The sequence below is a fragment of the Hyperolius riggenbachi genome, chromosome 5 (assembly GCF_040937935.1).
Source record: "Hyperolius riggenbachi isolate aHypRig1 chromosome 5, aHypRig1.pri, whole genome shotgun sequence".
In the NCBI taxonomy this organism is placed as follows: Eukaryota; Metazoa; Chordata; class Amphibia; order Anura; family Hyperoliidae; genus Hyperolius; species Hyperolius riggenbachi.
The window spans coordinates 219638112-219655777 of NC_090650.1; the positions used below are offsets into that span (position 1 = coordinate 219638112).

At 45.9% G+C, this 17666-nt stretch overlaps 1 protein-coding gene across 2 annotated transcripts in view; it reads right to left on the reverse strand.

Annotated features, from left to right (window-relative positions):
• PTPN3 (protein tyrosine phosphatase non-receptor type 3) overlaps positions 1–10243 on the reverse strand; it is a 268618-nt gene extending 258375 nt beyond the window's left edge. For both annotated transcript variants that reach the window (XM_068236673.1, XM_068236671.1), the window contains exon 1: positions 9814–10243. The gene's annotated coding sequence lies outside the window, so the exon portion shown is untranslated. The remainder of the gene's footprint in view (positions 1–9813) is intronic.
• Between the last annotated feature and the right edge of the window lie 7423 nt (positions 10244–17666).

Genomic DNA, 17666 nt, shown 5'->3' on the forward strand with positions numbered 1-17666 from the left:
CACAATATAACATATTTACTGTTGTCAATAAATTATTATATCTTAGTCTGTAAAAATATAACGTAAAAGGTGGGAAACACTGGTATGGGGGCCCCATAATCTCCTATTGCCCGGGGGCCCCATGAGTTGTCAGTCCGCCCCTGCCTGTGTGTAATCTAATGTCAGTACAAATACAGCTGCTCTGTGACGGCCTCAGAGGTTGTTTAAGAGAATATTGGGAGCAACAACACCATGAAGTCCAAAGAACACACCAGACAGGTCAGGGATAAAGTTATTGAGAAATTTAAAGCAGGTTTAGGCTACAAAAAGATTTCCAAAGCCTTGAACATCCCACGGAGCACTGTTCAAACGATCATTCAGAAATGGAAGGAGTATGGCACAACTGTAAACCTGCCAAGACAAGGCCGTCCACCTAAACTCACAGGCCGAACAAGGAGAGTGCTGATTAGAAATGCAGTCAAGAGGCCCATGGTGACTCTGGATGACCTGCAGAGATCTACAGCTCAGGTGGGGGAATCTGTCCATAGGACAACTATTAGTCATGCACTGCACAAAATTGTCCTTTATGGAAGAGTGGCAAGAAGAAAGCAATTGTTAACAGAAAAGCATAAGAAGTCCTGTTTGCAGTTTGCCACAAGCCATGTGGGGGACACAGCAAACATGTTAAAGAAGGCGCTCTGGTCAGATGAGACCAAAACTGAACTTTTTGGACAAAATGCAAAACGCTATGTGTGGCGGAAAACTAACACTGCACATCACTCTGAGCACACCATCCCCACTGTCAAATGTGGTGGCAGTATCATGTTCTGGGGGTGCTTCTCTTCAGCAGGGACAGGGAAGCTGGTCAGAGTTGATGGGAAAATGGATGGAGCCAAATACAGGGCAATCTTGGAAGAAAAATTCTTGGAGTCTGCAAAAGACTTGAGACTGGGGCGGAGGTTCACCTTCCAGCAGGACAACGACCCTAAACATAAAGCCAGGGCAACAATGGAATGGTTTAAAACAAAACATATCTATGTGTTAGAATGACCCAGTCAAAGTGCAGATCTAAATCCAATCGAAAATCTGTGACAAGATCTGAAAACTGCTGTTCACAAACGCTGTCCATCTAATCTGACTGAGCTGGAGCTGTTTTGCAAAGAAGAATGGGCAAGGATTTCAGTCTCTAGATGTGCAAAGCTGGTAGAGACATACCCTAAAAGACTGGCAGCTGTAATTGCAGCAAAAGGTGGTTCTACAAAGAATTGACTCAGGGGGGCTGAATAATTACGCACTCCCTACTTTGCAGTTATTTATTTGTAAAAAAAATGTTCGGAATCATGTATGATTTTCGTTCCACTTCTCACGTGTACACCACTTTGTATTGGTCTTTCACGTGGAATTCCAATAAAATTGATTCATGTTTGTGGCAGTAATGTGACAAAATAAGGAAAACTGCAAGGGGGCTGAATACTGTTGCAAGCCACACCCTGCTTACTTGCAGGTATAACCCTAAGGATAAAATCTCATGACATTAGTATGGATCAGTTAATTTGAGCACCACTGTACATCTGAAAATTTGGAAGCCTCCATAGGACGCTGTACAAATTGTTGCTATGGTAATGCTGAGAGGGTAATTTGGGCACCAGAGTTTGCCCATTTTATAGCCGAACCCTGGCTACTATAGATAACTTCAGTAGCTGCAGTAATTTCCACCGAAGTTCTTCTATGTAGTTGCAGTCTGATTAGCAGTGATAGCTAGTGCGAGAGTTACAGTTAGTGATGGGGAGTCAGCATAGCAACGATAGATACAGGCAGTAGGTAGAGGAGTAGGTTAGTGGTAAGTATATGTGAGGGGATTAAAAGTGTTTGACATTGGTAGGGCAGTTGGTGTAAGGTGTAAATAGGGAAGAGTAAATCTGAGTGTTAGATAGCATAGGCAATAGTAAAATATCAGCAACATTACAGATATTCTACTATCGGATACATCTGGCATCCAAATTACCACACCTTTATTAACCTGCTGGGCGGTCTGGACGAGCACAGCTCGTCCAGTACCGCCGGAGGCTGCCGCTCAGGCCCTGCTGGGCCGATTTGGCTGAAATAAAAAGCAGCACACGCAGCCGGCACTTTGCCAGCCGCGTGTGCTGCCTGATCGCCGCCGCTCTGCGGCGATTCGCCGCGAGCAGCGGCGAAAGAGGGCCCCCCTAGCCGCCTGAGCCCTGCGCAGCCGGAACAAAAAGTTCCGGCCAGCGCTAAGGGCTGGATCGGAGGCGGCTGACGTCACGACGTCGGCTGACGTCGATGACGTCACTCCGCTCGTCGCTATGGCGACGATATAAGCAAAACAAGGAAGGCCGCTCATTGCGGCCTTCCTTGTTTATTCTGGGCGCCGGAGGCGATCGGAAGATCGCCTCCGGAGCGCCCTCTAGTGGGCTTTCATGCAGCCAACTTTCAGTTGGCTGCATGAAATAGTTTTTTTTTTATTAAAAAAAAACCCTCCCGCAGCCTGCCTGGCGATCTTAATAGAACGCCAGGCAGGTTAAATGTATTTGGTTATTTGCCTTACAACAGCTAATAATCTTCTGCTTTCTCAAAAATCAGCCATATAGCTATAAAAAAGGTTTATGCAAATGTAGAATATGCTGACAACAACAAATAAAAACAAATGTTGAGAAACGACCATAGGAACCGCCCAGCAACTTATTTCACCCTTTTTTATTTTCATGAAAAAATGAATAAAGAATCCTGATTGGCTGCAGGCTACGTATCAGGTGGCTTCTCATTTACTTCTGACAATTTGTATAGCTCTTTGAAGACCTTGTGACTAGGCTGTAAGTCACATTAAGGAGCTTGGAGCAGTATTTTTTCTTGTCTGTGGCAAAAAAAAATAAACAAAAAAAAACTTCTTTTAAAGAGAACCCGAGGTGTGTTTAAAGAATGTTATCTGCATACAGAGGCTGGATCTGCCTATACAGCACAGCCTCTGTTGCTATCCCAAACCCCACTAAGGTCCCCCTGCACTCTGCAATCCCTCATAAATCACAGCCATGCTGTGAGGCTGTGTTTACATATGTAGTGTCAGTCTCAGCTGCTCCCCGCCTCCTGCATAGCTCCGGTCCCTGCCCCCGTCCCTTCCCTCCAATCAGCAGGGAGGGAAGGGATGCAGGCGGGGACTGGAGTTCTGCAGGATGCGGGGAGAGCAGCAGACTGACACTATAGAGATAAACACAGCCAGCTCTGACAAGCTGTTTGTCAGCAGCGTGGCTGTGATTTATGGAGGGATTGCAGAGTGCAGGGGGACCTTAGGGGGGTTTGGGATAGCAACAGAGCCTGGGCTGTATAGGCAGATCCAGCCTCTGTATGCAGATAATATTCTTCAAACCCACCTCGGGTTCTCTTTAAAATCTAAAAATGTAAGTGTTAATGCTGCTACATTCTCTATTTATGTTAACTGTGAATTTATTAATATTAGTTCATTTAACATGAGCAAAGTCTAATTAACCTGTACAAGCATCAAACAAACTACCGGTATATTGGTACCTTAAAAAGGATCTGAATTCATACTAGAAAACTCAAACACCCTGGGACACTCACTGTATTAAGGGGAGTACACACCACAGCAATGCCAGAGTGCATTGTTCCCCTCCCTACCCCTCTGGCTGGAAGCTGCTCTGTTTTCAACACCATCAGCCATCCTCCATAAAAACAGATGTGCCATTCTACTACAGCAGAGCGAGGCATCTGTACAGCACTCGGCTTCTGAACGGTCGACCGAGTGATCAAATCTCGATCCCTTCAGGCAACAAACCATGATCAGTTAGTATAAGCAATGTGCTGCTGAGCCCTAACAGGTTCCTATTAAAAGATACCTGAAGTGAGAGGGATATGGAGACTGCCATATTTCTTTCTTTAAGACAGTAGTTGCCTGCCAGTCCTGTTTATCTTTTCTGTCTGGAAAATGCACCTGAAACAAGCATGCAGCAAATCCAGTCAAACTTCAGTCAAACATCTGATCTGCAGGCAAGTTTAGTGTCTATGGCTAACAAAAGTATTGTGCTGGGTACACAGGATTCCATTTCCCATCCAATCAAAGGGTAATCTGATGGAAAGTTGTATTGTTTGATCATGTCCAAACTGTTCCTGATCAATCCCATTATTGAACAGGTGCAGATCAGACATTTAAAAAAAATAAAAATAAAATAAAAAATAAAAATAAAAATCAACCGATTCCTGTCAATTGGACGGGAAACTGCATTGTGTGTATTTAGCATTGGAGGCAGTGGATCAGCAGGACAGCCAGGGATTTTACATTGTTTAAAAGGAAATAAATAGGGCAGCCTTCACACCCCTCTCACTTCAGATAAAGTTTAAGGGTAGGAAACCACTAAGGCATTTTTGGCAGCGTTTTGGGATCGCCGACAATTCCCAGAAATGCTTTGCCAATGTAAGTGATGGTAAAGCGGTAGACGGGTAATCGCAACCTCAGGACTTGCAGCATTTTGAGCAATACAAAGTATATACGCATTTCATAAATCGCTTATCAAAGCGATTATGCAGAGCTTTGGGTGGGTAAAGCAATTACCTTTAAATAAAACTTTATTATACTTACCGGGTCTCTGTAGTTCCTTCTTCCATCCATAGCTCTGCCCCCTAAAGGAAGAGATCACAGATTTTTTTTGATTGGTCATAGAGAAGCACCGATGACCTCTTCCTTTAGGGGGCGGGGCTATGGACAGAAGAAGGACACCTGGTAAGTATAATAAGATTTTTTTTAAAACGCAAATCGGAAGTGCTGTACAGCTTACTGTACAATGCTTCCAAGTGTCAGGAAAACGCCATTGCATACACCCCAGGAATCGCTGCACACAGCAGTGTGGCGATTTTAAAACAATTCCTAGTGGGTTCCAGGCTTTAGGGAGAGTGCTGGGGATCCTGGCTTTAGCTAAGTACCCACAGAAAGATTATCGTGGAAACTTCGCTAAACAATCGTTCCCCAATACATCTTTCAGTATTGCGGAATGCGAAAAGCAAACGCATGGATGCAAACGATAATTTAAATAATTGTGCAAATTTTCCCTAAAGTGAAAATCTGAATGAGCGTTACAATGTGATCCGTCATGACGGTCTTTCAAAATGAACAACCGTCAAAGACCGTCGGACGTCTTTATCCATTGTTTAACACATTTTCATTAAACGATGGTGACACAATATCAGGAAAAACTAACGATTGTCACCCAAATTGAAAACAAATCTTGCCGTGAGTATGTACCTTTGCCTTTACTACAGGGCCTAAGAACAGAGGGGGGGGGGGGGGGGTGGGGGGGGGGGTATGTCTGCCCTTTCACTACCCAGATGTGCAATAACTGATTCCACATGTATGACTTAGAAACTGGCAGTGGGTACGGCAGGTAAGGGCTAATTCACACAAACAGCTAGATGCTCATTTTCCCGCACATTTTTACTTGCTGCAAACAAAAATAGTGTGCATAGCCGTGTTATTGACTGTACACACAGTACATACTGTACAGTAGACATTAGCAGTTGTTTGGAATCTTGTAAACAGAAAACAAAACAAAATTGCTTGCATAATAAGCTAATCAAAATTGCAGTACATAATGGCACAGATCAAATCAAATCACTTTATATTCAAGCATATTAATAAGTAGTGTGCTTCCTGCCCATCCTCCAATGAAATAATCATTCTCGTGGCTAATATGCATTAGGTTGTGAGGTAACTGGAGTGCACATTTTGTAGCCAGATGAGCAGCAAAACACAAATAGTTATAAAGGAAATAACAGCAAACAAGTGGCAGGAGAGGGCAAATGCGTAACATAGGGTGGGCGGAAGCTTGGCAAGGACAGGAGGAGATGTGGCTGTGCTTCCAAAGCAAAAAAGTCCAGCCATATACAAGCAAATATCGGGTCTACATAGTCTCCACTGCAGTCCTGCTACAGGTTTACAGTCATGTGACCCTCTACATGGACATAAACTGTACTAAACTTAAAAATCCCATTTGCTAAAAGCCCTAGCTAGATGAAACGTATTTGTGATTTAAATAACCATAGTAAGTAAGGCCTGCAAACAAAACAATAGGGGGGAAAAAAACGGTTTATTTATACAGTATGACTCATTCATGAAGGGGGCATCCTTACTGCTTTGTTTATGTACTACCATTTTTAGCCTTGTGACAAACATTAATGTGTTTACATCCCCTGACTCTCTATGTATAGTTATTACATGTTGCAGATGACTTCACTATCCCACAATGCTCCTGTGAGGAAGACCTTGAAACTGTGCCTTGGCAAAGTTCCCCGATGGAAACTCTAGTAAAGCTTTTTACAGTACTAATAGAATAAACTGTTAATCGGCAAAATAATCTAATTAATTAATACTGTAATATGCAATAAGCAAATTATACATGGATACTTCAAATGCAGGTGATATTAAAGGACAACTGTAGTGAATGAGGGGTATGAAGGCTACCATATTTATTTACTTTTAAATAATACCAGTTTCCTGGCAGCACTGTTGATCTATTAGGCTGCAGTAATGTCTGAATAACACCAGAAACAAGCATGCAGCTAATCCTGTCAAATCTGACAATAATGTCAGAAACACCTGATCTGCTGCATGCTTGTTCAGAGTCTATGGCTAACAGTATTAGTGGCAGAGGATCAGCAGGGCTGCCAGTCAGATGGTATTGCTTATGAGAAAATAAATATGGCAACCTCCGTTTGCCCTAAAGTAGCTAAAGTCAACCTGCCTACTTGGTTTGTGAGCAGGTGAGCAGGAGGTGTACAGGACAAAAAAAGGAGAAAACCTAAGAAAGGAACACAATAATTACCTAAGTAAAGCAATTTGTCTGTAGGACAGGTTCTGTGATTAGTAAGCATATTTTACTGATCCTTTTCTTTTAGCTAACATAGTGTTTTACCAGGGCAAGGGTTGGGAGGAACAACAGGGCTTCTTACTGTGGATTTTTCTAAACAGGGAGTTTCAACTTTATCTCACTTACAGGAGCAGAGTCTACAATACTCTACATTTGCCATACTGATCACGGCCTACCTACAGTATGTCCAAAGCTTTTAGTGTGGAAAGATGTACAAGTACAGTTCTCCTAAACACCAAAAATGTGTTCAGACTTCAAAAATGAATAATCGCTGCAATATTATACTTAAGTCAAAGTTACAACATTCCTGAAATTGGATAATTCCTGCAATGATTCCCTTCCCCCTTCAATGCACATTACACAGTAGAAGCTCCTCAGGCTCAGGGTAAATATTGATGTTAGTTGCAACATTGAAAAAAAAAATGTGTAAAGAGGAAAGCCAATTCAGAGCCAACTGCTTACACTATGCTAACATAGCCATACCCGCCCACTGGTGTTAAGTTAAAGGGCTAAGTCCATTCTGTGCAAGGCATACCAGTGCAGTGTACACATGAAAATGGAGACAGCCACAAGTTATTGATCTCAGTTACAGTTAGGTTTAACTTGATCTATGTGGGAAGACTGCGGTCTAAGGATATGTAATTAGATTCACATAATCATTCATATGGGCCAGAGCCCCATCCCCAATCATCTTTAGCTATTTACCATAACCATCATGTCATACAATTGCCACAAAAGTAACAGCCAGCAATACAGCACTAAAATGTCACACTATAGTTTCAGTAAACAATAATACACTTGTCATAACCAGCAGTTCATCATTATAAAATAGCCCAGCTAACATGCTCAGTGCTTGACATGGCATAAATCCATGCCTACTGCTAGAAACAGGAAATTGTAAAGGCGCTTACTAACGGTACAATGTTCAGCAAAGAATTGCCCAAGTGATCAAAAGACATGATTGGATTAGCAGAAAATAAACCACGTTGATGTCCCAAATCGACTGTGAATGATTCTAAAGATAACCGTTCAACGACAATTTTGGCAATTAATTAGTTGATGGTGAAATAATCAGTGTTTTACAACATGTTTTACAACATTTTATCTCTAATCACATTTATCTGATTGGGTGATTATTTGCCGAAAAATTGTGCCGATAGTGGGCACAAGTAAACAAGTAATAACAATAAGTAAAAGTTAGCTACTTACCTCAGTAGAGGAAAACCTCTGGATCCTCCAGAAGCTTCCCATGTCCTCTTCCACACAACCCATCCAGTGCTGGGACCCTCTGGAAGTTCAGGGGTGTGCTTCCGTCTGTGAACAAGCATAGCCATACTGCGCAGGTCAAATCTCATCTGCACAGTAGCAAAGAGACCGTTCAGGCTCGGTGGGAAAAGCCAGGCCCAATCAGCTCCCTGCTACTGCGCATGCACGAGGCGTCCTGCGCAGTGCAGCTGGGCTCATTCACAGAGGAGAGCAGGGCCACCCTCAAGCATGGGCTTGTCAAATATGTTCCAAGGGTCCCAGCTTAGGATCAGTGGGGGTGAGTGTGACTAGGGAAGCCTTTGGACAATTACTAAAGTAGGTACCTATTTGGGCCTATTTTTCTCCCTTTAGGTTCACCTTAAAACATTCTATATACTCGTGTTTCCCAGAAAACAAGACAAAGTCATTTTTGCTCTAAAATATGTGTTAGGGCATATTCAGGGGATGTCTTAGGCCTCTTTTCCACAGGTGACTGAACTGCTCGTTCAATGGGCCTCAGCTCCCAGCCACCGGTCACAATTACATGCAGCAGAATGGCAACATTTAGTAACACCACGTGTGCCACGCTTAGCATGCAGTGGCATTACTGGCGGAAAGAAAGCGGTCTCATGTCACGTCTGAGAATGGCTACAGCTGTGCCCAGATGCAATTCCATGGGGGGGGGGGGAGGGGATTGGGGCCTTCAGCTGACAATGGCAAAGAGGCCCAATTTTATCATGAACAACAATCTACATTTATTTAAAGAAAAAAAACATTTATTAAAATATAGTCATGTAATCTTCATTCTGGAACATCCTCAACTCTCCAAGCCCTGAATTCCATCATGACTTTTCCCTTTTTCCATGTACAACAATGTACATTACTGAGAGCCTGGCACTTGCCAAACCTTTTTGTACTGGGTTTTCATGTGTTTTTTTTTAATGAGATTTTTTTGGGGGGGTCTGTTATCCTTAGTGAAGGGTCTATCTGTCCTGCTGTGTTCTATTGCCAATTGATTTTAATTGTTCATGTGCATACCGTAACTGCCTAGACACTATTTAAATTGACTTTTTATGAACTGTAACTAGGGGCAGATTTTTGGAGTAGAGCTAATATATCGAGCATCCTCAAGAATTCTGAAAAGTCATGCCAGGTGTTATGCCAGGATAGTGATGACTACCTCCTACCCAGTATGTGTGATACTAGAAGGTAAGAGTGACAGGCCAGCACATACCTGTCACTGTGACAGTAACAGCATGGGCCAATCCGGCCACCCCAGCAGCAGAATAAACGCCTGCCAATTGCCCCAGTGTGAACCAGCTCTATACTGAGAAAGTTGTAATCCATGGAACTATGCAGCAAGACTGCTGATTTTCATACTGCTATAACTACCACCTGCTTTTAAAATGTAATATAACTAACCTACACCTAGTGAATTCCACAAAACAAGGGCACTCTCCTGTCCTAGTTGATATCTTAGTTATTTCAAGCATGTGAGATAGACCCAGGAATGTATGTTTTTGCTTGAATCTATGAAGCAGGCTGCGGTGTGTCAGCCCTGCATTGGAAGCTCCAGTAATGACAGTGACAGACAATGCACTGGCTGCTCGGTAGGGTCACGGTCTGGTTGGTTCCGTTCAGCACTGAGCGACAACAACGCCTTGCCTCCCAGTCCCCCTGTACTGCAGTGATTTACCTGCACCATCCAGATCCTCCTCCAGTCCTGTCGGGGCTGCTCCCTATACACTCCGAGCAGCCCTGCCCTCCACTCCAGTAATGAGAGCCCACACACAGATCCCACAGAGAGAAGCAATTGGATCTTCTTTTCCCAGACCTCGTTTCCCTCACAAAGGAAAGCAGGTGGTGCCCTTATTTCTTTTCTTCTGCAGAGTCCAGGAACCAAACCCTCTTCAGTACCGTGCTGTCCCAGCCGCAGCAGAAGCCTCCTACTTGCCCTTCTCCCCTCCTTCTTGTCAGTGCACACTTAACAGGAGTGGAGCTCCACCTTTCCAACTGACTTGTATATTTTATTACAAGTGATCACTAGAACTGCGGGCTGAGCATGCAGAATAGTCAGTGAGATCAGCCCTGGAAGCGTCTGTCTGCTCGATGGCCACTGCTTTCCTTTTCTCAGCCCTCCTCTGTGTATGTGTGTGTGAGTGTGACATCAGCAGGATCCTCCCCTTAGTCATTCCTACTGCTTCTTCCAAAAGCAAATATATCCAGCACAGAGACTATAAGCTGCACTCCTCCAGGCTCATGTTCCTGTTCTAACATGCACTTCATGCTCCACCACTCTATCTCTGGCAAAGAAGGAAGGACTGCCAGTGCAGTGTACCTCAGCTGTAAACTCTACAGGCATTATTAGAATTAAGGAACTCACACTATCCTGTTTAAAGAGTACCATTAACAATATTTATAATAACATTAGCAAACAATATTTTCCTCAGATGCGATCTTTCAATCAGATTTTTACAAATTGTACTGAAAACCATGCAGTCAGGGCAGTCCGCCCATGAGGGGGGGTAAGGCGGGTTCCTCAGGTGGCAAAAAAAATCGGGGGGGGGGGGGGGGGGCTGCGTGCGGAGCTGGAGGGGGTAGCGAGCAGTGCCGGAGAGGGCCCCCCCTCTCCCTCACCTGAGTCCCCTGATCTGCGATCCCCCTCCGGCTATTAAATGCAGCAGTGAGCGTACCGGTATATTGTCAGCCAGCGGGCAGGGAGGGACGACTCACCTCTTCCGCGTTCCACTCTCGTGACTTCCTGCAATGCCGCCCACTGTTCCTGTACAATGCCCTCCCTGCCACTATGCCAATACCCCCTTCCTGCTCTCTACCCCCTTCAGGCTACCTATTCTGGGGGGGTGGGTTTCTATACTGGGGGGGGGGGGCGGTGTTTTTTTACAAGTCTGCCCCAGTCTAGAACCGGCCCTGCATGCGGTATGTGGAGAAAATCTTTGTAAACTGATTCCATGATTTTTTGGAATAGAACGTTCTGTTGATCGGAATGTTGGATTTTGCGACCGCATCTAGTCCGATGCGAACAATCACATAATGGTTACCTTCTGATTACTTTCAATCCCGCAAATCTATTTAACTAAATATTGTGTCATTAATGGGCACCTACTGATTACCTATTTCCTCTCTCTTTGAACGTAATTCAGGGTCTAGCTATTGCCAGTACCTGATTGACGGCACTTACATTTGGAGCTGTGTGGACACCAGGCAGGCGCCAAAATAACCTGCTTCATGGAGGTAGTCATTACTTACTTTTGGAGGACTGCTTGTTAGCCACCTGTCTTTATGCTGGTCTCCATCTTCTCCGTGAAGCTCAGAATACTGCCCCCAAACATAAGAAACAAGGGTTGCCAAAAGTATCTAAGTCAAAATGCTGAGCAGCCACTATTATGAATATACTCATATGTGCATATACTCATCAGTGCAGTATAATGAGTACTGCCATATGGGACCTGGGGAATTTGAGGCTGGCAGCCTCCCTCTCCTTGGGCCCCCCCCCCCCCCCTTCCCCCATAACAATGGAGACTCACCTCCTTTAACGTTGAATTCCCTATTCCCCCGCCAAATCATCGGTAGCATCTGCCCGCTCTATACAGCTTGATTATCCTGTATGTCATGATGCAACATGCAGGAAATCGGGGGCAGAAAGCGGGCAGATGCTAAAGAGGATGTGATCACTGATGTGACATCCAACGCTAGAGGAGGTAAATTTCTATCTTAAATCCCACCCATTGTGCATAGCTCTGCATACCAGGGAAGCACAGGATAGGGACCACTAGACCACCATTGAGTACTGTGTGGTTGAAAGGGAGGACCACTAGATCACCAGGAAATATTGTGGTAGATGGAGGACCATTAGACTACCAGGGAATTTTGCAGGGGGCTGGAGGGACCACTAGACTATCAGGGAATTATGTAGGGGATGGGGGACCACTAGACTACCAGAAAATACTGTGGGTGGATGGAAGGACCACTAGACCATCAGGGAATATTGTGGGGGACTACAAGGCTGCCAGGGAATACCGTGGGGGCATGTAGGGACCACTAGACTACCAGTGAATACTGTGGGGGAGGAGTGACTACTAGAATACCAGGGAAAGCTATATTGAAATATATATAGATTATTAGTGAAAACGTTAATGAAGGGGAGGGAAGTTGGTATTGGCTAGCGGGAATTCGGACGTTATCGGGCATGACCAATCGTTTCCAATTGATTACTGCAGCAATCATTAAAGATCGATCGGCCATGGAATTTTAACGTTAACGGGTACCTTAAAGGGAGTCTGAAGCGAAATTTAAAAAAAAACTCCCCTCTTCCCTCACCTGGGGCTCCCCCCTCCTCGCACCCCCCCCCCCCCCCCCCCCTCCTCCAGAATTTAGCATTGTGGCAGGCTGGCAGCAGGCGGGGACTTACCTCTTCCTTGTTCCAGGCGTGGGACGGAGCTCTGTTTGCCACTGCTCTGGTCTACTAGACCAGGGCAGTGGGGGGGCCCAGTGATGTCTAGTTACGCAGGGGGGCCCAGTGATGTCTAGTTACGCCCCTGGTCCCCAGTATAGGTAACCAGGTTTATAGGTGTCCACAGTATAAGTAGCCAGGTCTATAGGTGTCCCCAGTATAAGTAGCCAGGTCTATAGGTGTCCCCAGACTACGTAGCTAGGTCTATAGGTGTCCTCAGTATAAGTAGCCAGGGCTATAAGTGTCCCCAGTATAAGTAGCCAGGTCTATAGGTGCCCCCAGTTTAGATAGCCACGTCTATAGGTTTTCTCCAGAACAGGTAGCCAGGTCTCTAGGTGTCCCCAAAATAGGTAGCCAGATCTATAAGTATCCCCAGTATAAGTAGCCAGGTCTATAGGTGTCCCCAATTTAGGTGGCCTGGAAGGAGGAGCAGCAGGCAAAACCTTGGGGAAGGGGGGCCAGCCCCCTCCCCTCACCTGGGGCTCCCTCTAGAGCGAGAAGTCTGCGATGGATCGCACGGAAGAAGGTATGTATCTTCCCGCCGCTGCCCGCTGCCCACACACTGTAACTAGCTGGAGGGGAGCGCAGAGGGGAGAGCCCCGAGGTGAGGGAGAGGGGGGAACTTCCCCTCTCCCCGCCGACTGTGGCCAAGGCTTTCCTCTCATGCTGCCACCACTCCAGCCCCCACAAAACGACCCCGAGCGGGCCCCAGGGGGGGGGGGGCGGTGCCCCCCACGGGCGCAGGGGCTGCAGGGCCTATTGTTACGCCACTGAATTATGTGTATTTTTTGGTGAAATGCTGTCATATTACAAGTACTTTGGGGGGAAACACTGGCACAGCTCAAACTTGCCCGGCAGACCTTTTACACCACTGCTAAGGTCATGTATATTTGGCCCCTCCCATGACCAAGTAAACAATATCCTTTGTCAGTAAATTTTTATATCTTTGTCAGTAAAAAATAATGTGTTAGTTAGGTTGGCAACACTGAGCCTGAAGACCGGCAGCTCTGTATTGCACTCGCGAGAGCCCTCTCTCATGCATTAATGCGTGCACAGTACAGAGCCATCTGTCTTCGGGAGCACTTGGGCTCCCGAAGACTTCCGAAGCCTCCTGCAGCTGGAGATTTAAACGGAGGAGACATCTTGGCAGCTACCACGAGTCAGGCTTGGACTAACCGCTCTGGGCTTGTTCTTTCCACCCCGAGTCTGACTCGGCATAACCACCAAGGAAGTTAAGTATGTATCTGTTTTTTTTTCTTAAATAACGCTTCAGATTCACTTTAGGAGGCACAACATAGAGATCACGTTTAGGTTGGGCTGCAGACCAAAGGGCATTATGTTTGGGGTTTTTTAAGTACACCTGTAGGGAAAAAAGTTCCCCTAGGGGGGTTCTTACCTCAAAAGCGGTAAGCTTCAGGATCCTAAAGAAGCTACCCCCATTCCTCTCCATCCATCCTTTCCAGCACTGGGACCCCCTGAAAATCTGCTTGTCAGCATGCGCACAGGTGCAGTAGTGGCTTTCACATGGGCTCCGGCGGAAATAGCTGAGCCCAATCTGGTCCACTCTTCTGCACATATGCAGACAGCTCACGACTGCAGTGTAGAGCAGACCTGATTGGGTTTGACTATTTTCACTGGAGCTTGAGGGGAAACTTGTTGATGCGCCTTAGCGCAGCAGCAGAGAGAGTGTTTATATTTACCTTTTGTCTGGGATCCCAGTGGTGGATGGTGTCTGCGAGGGAGGACAGGGGAAGCTACTTTAGGATCCAGAGGCTTCCCCCTGCAAGGAGTGTACCCCCTAGGGGAAGTTTTTATTCTGACAGGTGTACTTTAGGTGGATCTGTGATTGATGTTTTTTGAAGCTGGGGCAACTATGCCTACTTCTGTTACGGGTAGGGGACTTTGCTTTAATATGTTTGGGGGAATACCTGCCTACTGATGTGAAATGCTGCCAAAATATGTTTGTGGAATGTTGTACCTAATTATGTTTGGGGGAATTCCTGCCTATACATGTGAAATGCTGCCTAGTTATGTTTAGGGAATGTGCTGCCTAATTATGTTTAGGAAACATGGTGCCTAATCATGTTGAAAAATGTGTTGTCAAATGATAGGTTTTTTTAGGTTCCTTTCACATATACCGCAATACATCGGCAAGATGACTTTCATACTTATGCGATGTGTCGCATTGCACCGGCTGACAGGTTCACCAGGTCTCCGTCTAAGCCGAAGCTCGGGATCAACATCAAATATATACCAGGATATTCAGGATCCTATCGAGGCTTCCCTTGCTGCTGTAAAGCTCCCCATTGCAGAGCGTGCCCCCCCCCCCCCCCCTTCACATTGGGGCTATGCAGCTCTTGTTTTGGAAACGGGTCCACGCAGTAGAACAGAGCCCACACATACGCAGTAGCACGGAGCCCGCAGCCCTGAATTACTGCGCAGTAGCGGGCAGGCTGAGTCAGCTATTGCGCAGGTCACACTGGTGCAGGAAGAGCTGTGTGGCCCTGTTAGGATAAGGAACAATGCATTGTTGCTAATTTTCTGGGGGCATTTTGCATTTTCTGTCCTTTGGAAGCAGGTGGTGGATGGCTTGCTCTAGGTGGTGTGAGCCCTGGAGTGGGCTGTCTGTGCCTGTCCTCCCCCCCCCCCCTTCTGGAGTGATGTGTGTGAGCCAGCCCTGAGCCCTATAGCTCGGGGTGACCCATGCGTCACTCCTTTCCCATGCAGTGCCCCCAAGTTAATGCGTAGTAGCAGAACGCAATGGACGTTAAGGTAAGTGCCTGTTTTTAATTTTGGGAGGTGGGTGCGGATGGCCCTCCCCGGCGCTGGCCACGCTTGGGGGGGTCGTCTGCGCCACCCAGCCTCCCCCTCCGGGGTGTCGCTGTGGTCCCTAGGCAGTGAGAGAGCCTGGGGCCCCGCAGCCCCCCCAGTTGTATGGGGGCATTGGGAAGCCTCCCCGTGGCGCTCCTGGATAGTGCTATGTAGCATGAACTAATTCCCGCAGGGCAACCGCTTCGCGGTATTAGTTTTTGACCCCGCAAAGTTTGGCATGCGAAAGCAAATGCAATTTTGCATGAGCAATGCCTACTGATAAGCCAATTTAGCCAGATTTGCACAGCCAGACTTGTAAGGGTTAAGCTTGGTGTTGAGCACGCATAAATCTTCTTGTGGTTAGCGACGAGCGTTGTACCTAATTATGTTTGGGGGAATTCCTGCCTATACATGTGAAATGCTGCCTAGTTATGTTTAGGGAATGTGCTGCCTAATTATGTTTAGGAAACATGGTGCCTAATCATGTTGAAAAATGTGTTGTCAAATGATAGGTTTTTTAGGTTCCTTTCACATATACCGCAATACATCGGCAAGATGACTTTCATACTTATGCGATGTGTCGCATTGCACCGGCTGACAGGTTCACCAGGTCTCCGTCTAAGCCGAAGCTCGGGATCAACATCAAATATATACCAGGATATTCAGGATCCTATCGAGGCTTCCCTCGCTGACTGTAAAGCTTCCCATTGCAGAGCGTGCCCCCACTTCACATCGGGGCTGTGTAGCTCTTGTTTTGGAAACGGGTCCACGCAGTAGAACAGAGCCCATGCATACGCAGTAGCACGGAGCCCGCAGCCCTGAATTACTGCGCAGTAGCGGGCAGGCTGAGTCAGCTATTGCACAGGCCACACTGGAGCAGGAAGAGCTGTGTGGCCCCGATAGGATAAGGAACAATGCATTATTGCTAATTTTCTGGGGGCCGTGCCCAGCAATGGGGAACAACACAGCAGGGAGGGAAGTCTTAATAGGATCCTGAGGCTTACCTCTCTTTAATTCTGTCTACCTGAGCTTCGGCTCAGGTACTCTTTAATAATGTTCTCCCAGGCCCCTGTTATGATGCAGAGTGCTTGCAGCGGAGCACACTCACCTGTCCAGTTGATGCGGTCCCTCCTGTTTCCTTCTACTCCTTACCCGTGGCATCTCTGTCCTAGTGACCTGGCAGCATGTTATGTGAGTACATACATGCCATCAGGTCATGGAGAAGAGCCACCTGCAGGGACGGAGACAGAAGGGCACAGGAGGAAGTGTGTTGGCCAGACAGATGAGCACTAACATATGGTAGGTCTGGGGAGGCCATCAGCCGGCCATGGTGGGGACAGCACTATGGAGCGGGGAGGTCTTTACCATAGAGTTTTAAAAGATTTCATGTTGCAATCAATTAAAAATTGATGTGCAGTGTGTGGGAGGTATACAGTTGTGTTCAAAATTATTCAACCCCCACTGAAATTGAGTGTTTTGGCCAGTTTGACATTGATTTTGATCATTTCATTCATCTTGTTTACCATTAAATTAAAGAGGCACTTGTAAGTCAGACAAATATAACATAACATTTACTATTATCATGCACCTCCATTACTGTGAACCCATGCTATGCATTTGAGTGTACCTAACTTGCCTAATCTCCATGCTCCCATCCAGTGACTGACTAAGCATTACCTTGTACTCATACTGTGCTGCGTGATCTGTTTTTTCTTGTATTCCTGTATTGTCATATTGCTGTATTTGATCCCTAAATATTGTCTGTAACCTAAATTAATGTCCAGCACTGCGTAATATGTTGGCGCTTTATAAATATAATAAATAAATAAAATAAATAAATAATGACATAACCACAAATGTCTTTTCTGTGCTCACATCATTATCAGTTTTATTCAACCCCCAAGTGACATTCATTCTTAGTACTTAGTACAACATCCTTTTCCAGTTATAACAGCTTTTAAACGAGAAGCATAGCTTGACACAAGTGTCTTGCAACGATCTATGGGTATCTTAGCCCATTCTTCATGGGCAAAAGCCTCCAGTTCAGTCACATCCTTAGGCTTGTGCGCTGCAACTGCTTTCTTTAAGTCCCACCAGAGGTTCTCAATCGGATTTAAGTCTGGTGACTGCGATGGCCACTCCAAAATGTTCCAGCCTTTAATCTGCAACCATGCTCTAGTAGTGGACTTGGAGGCATGCTTGGGATCATTGTCCTGTTGAAAGGTCTAACGTCTCCCAAGCCTCAGGTTTGTGAAGGACTACATCAC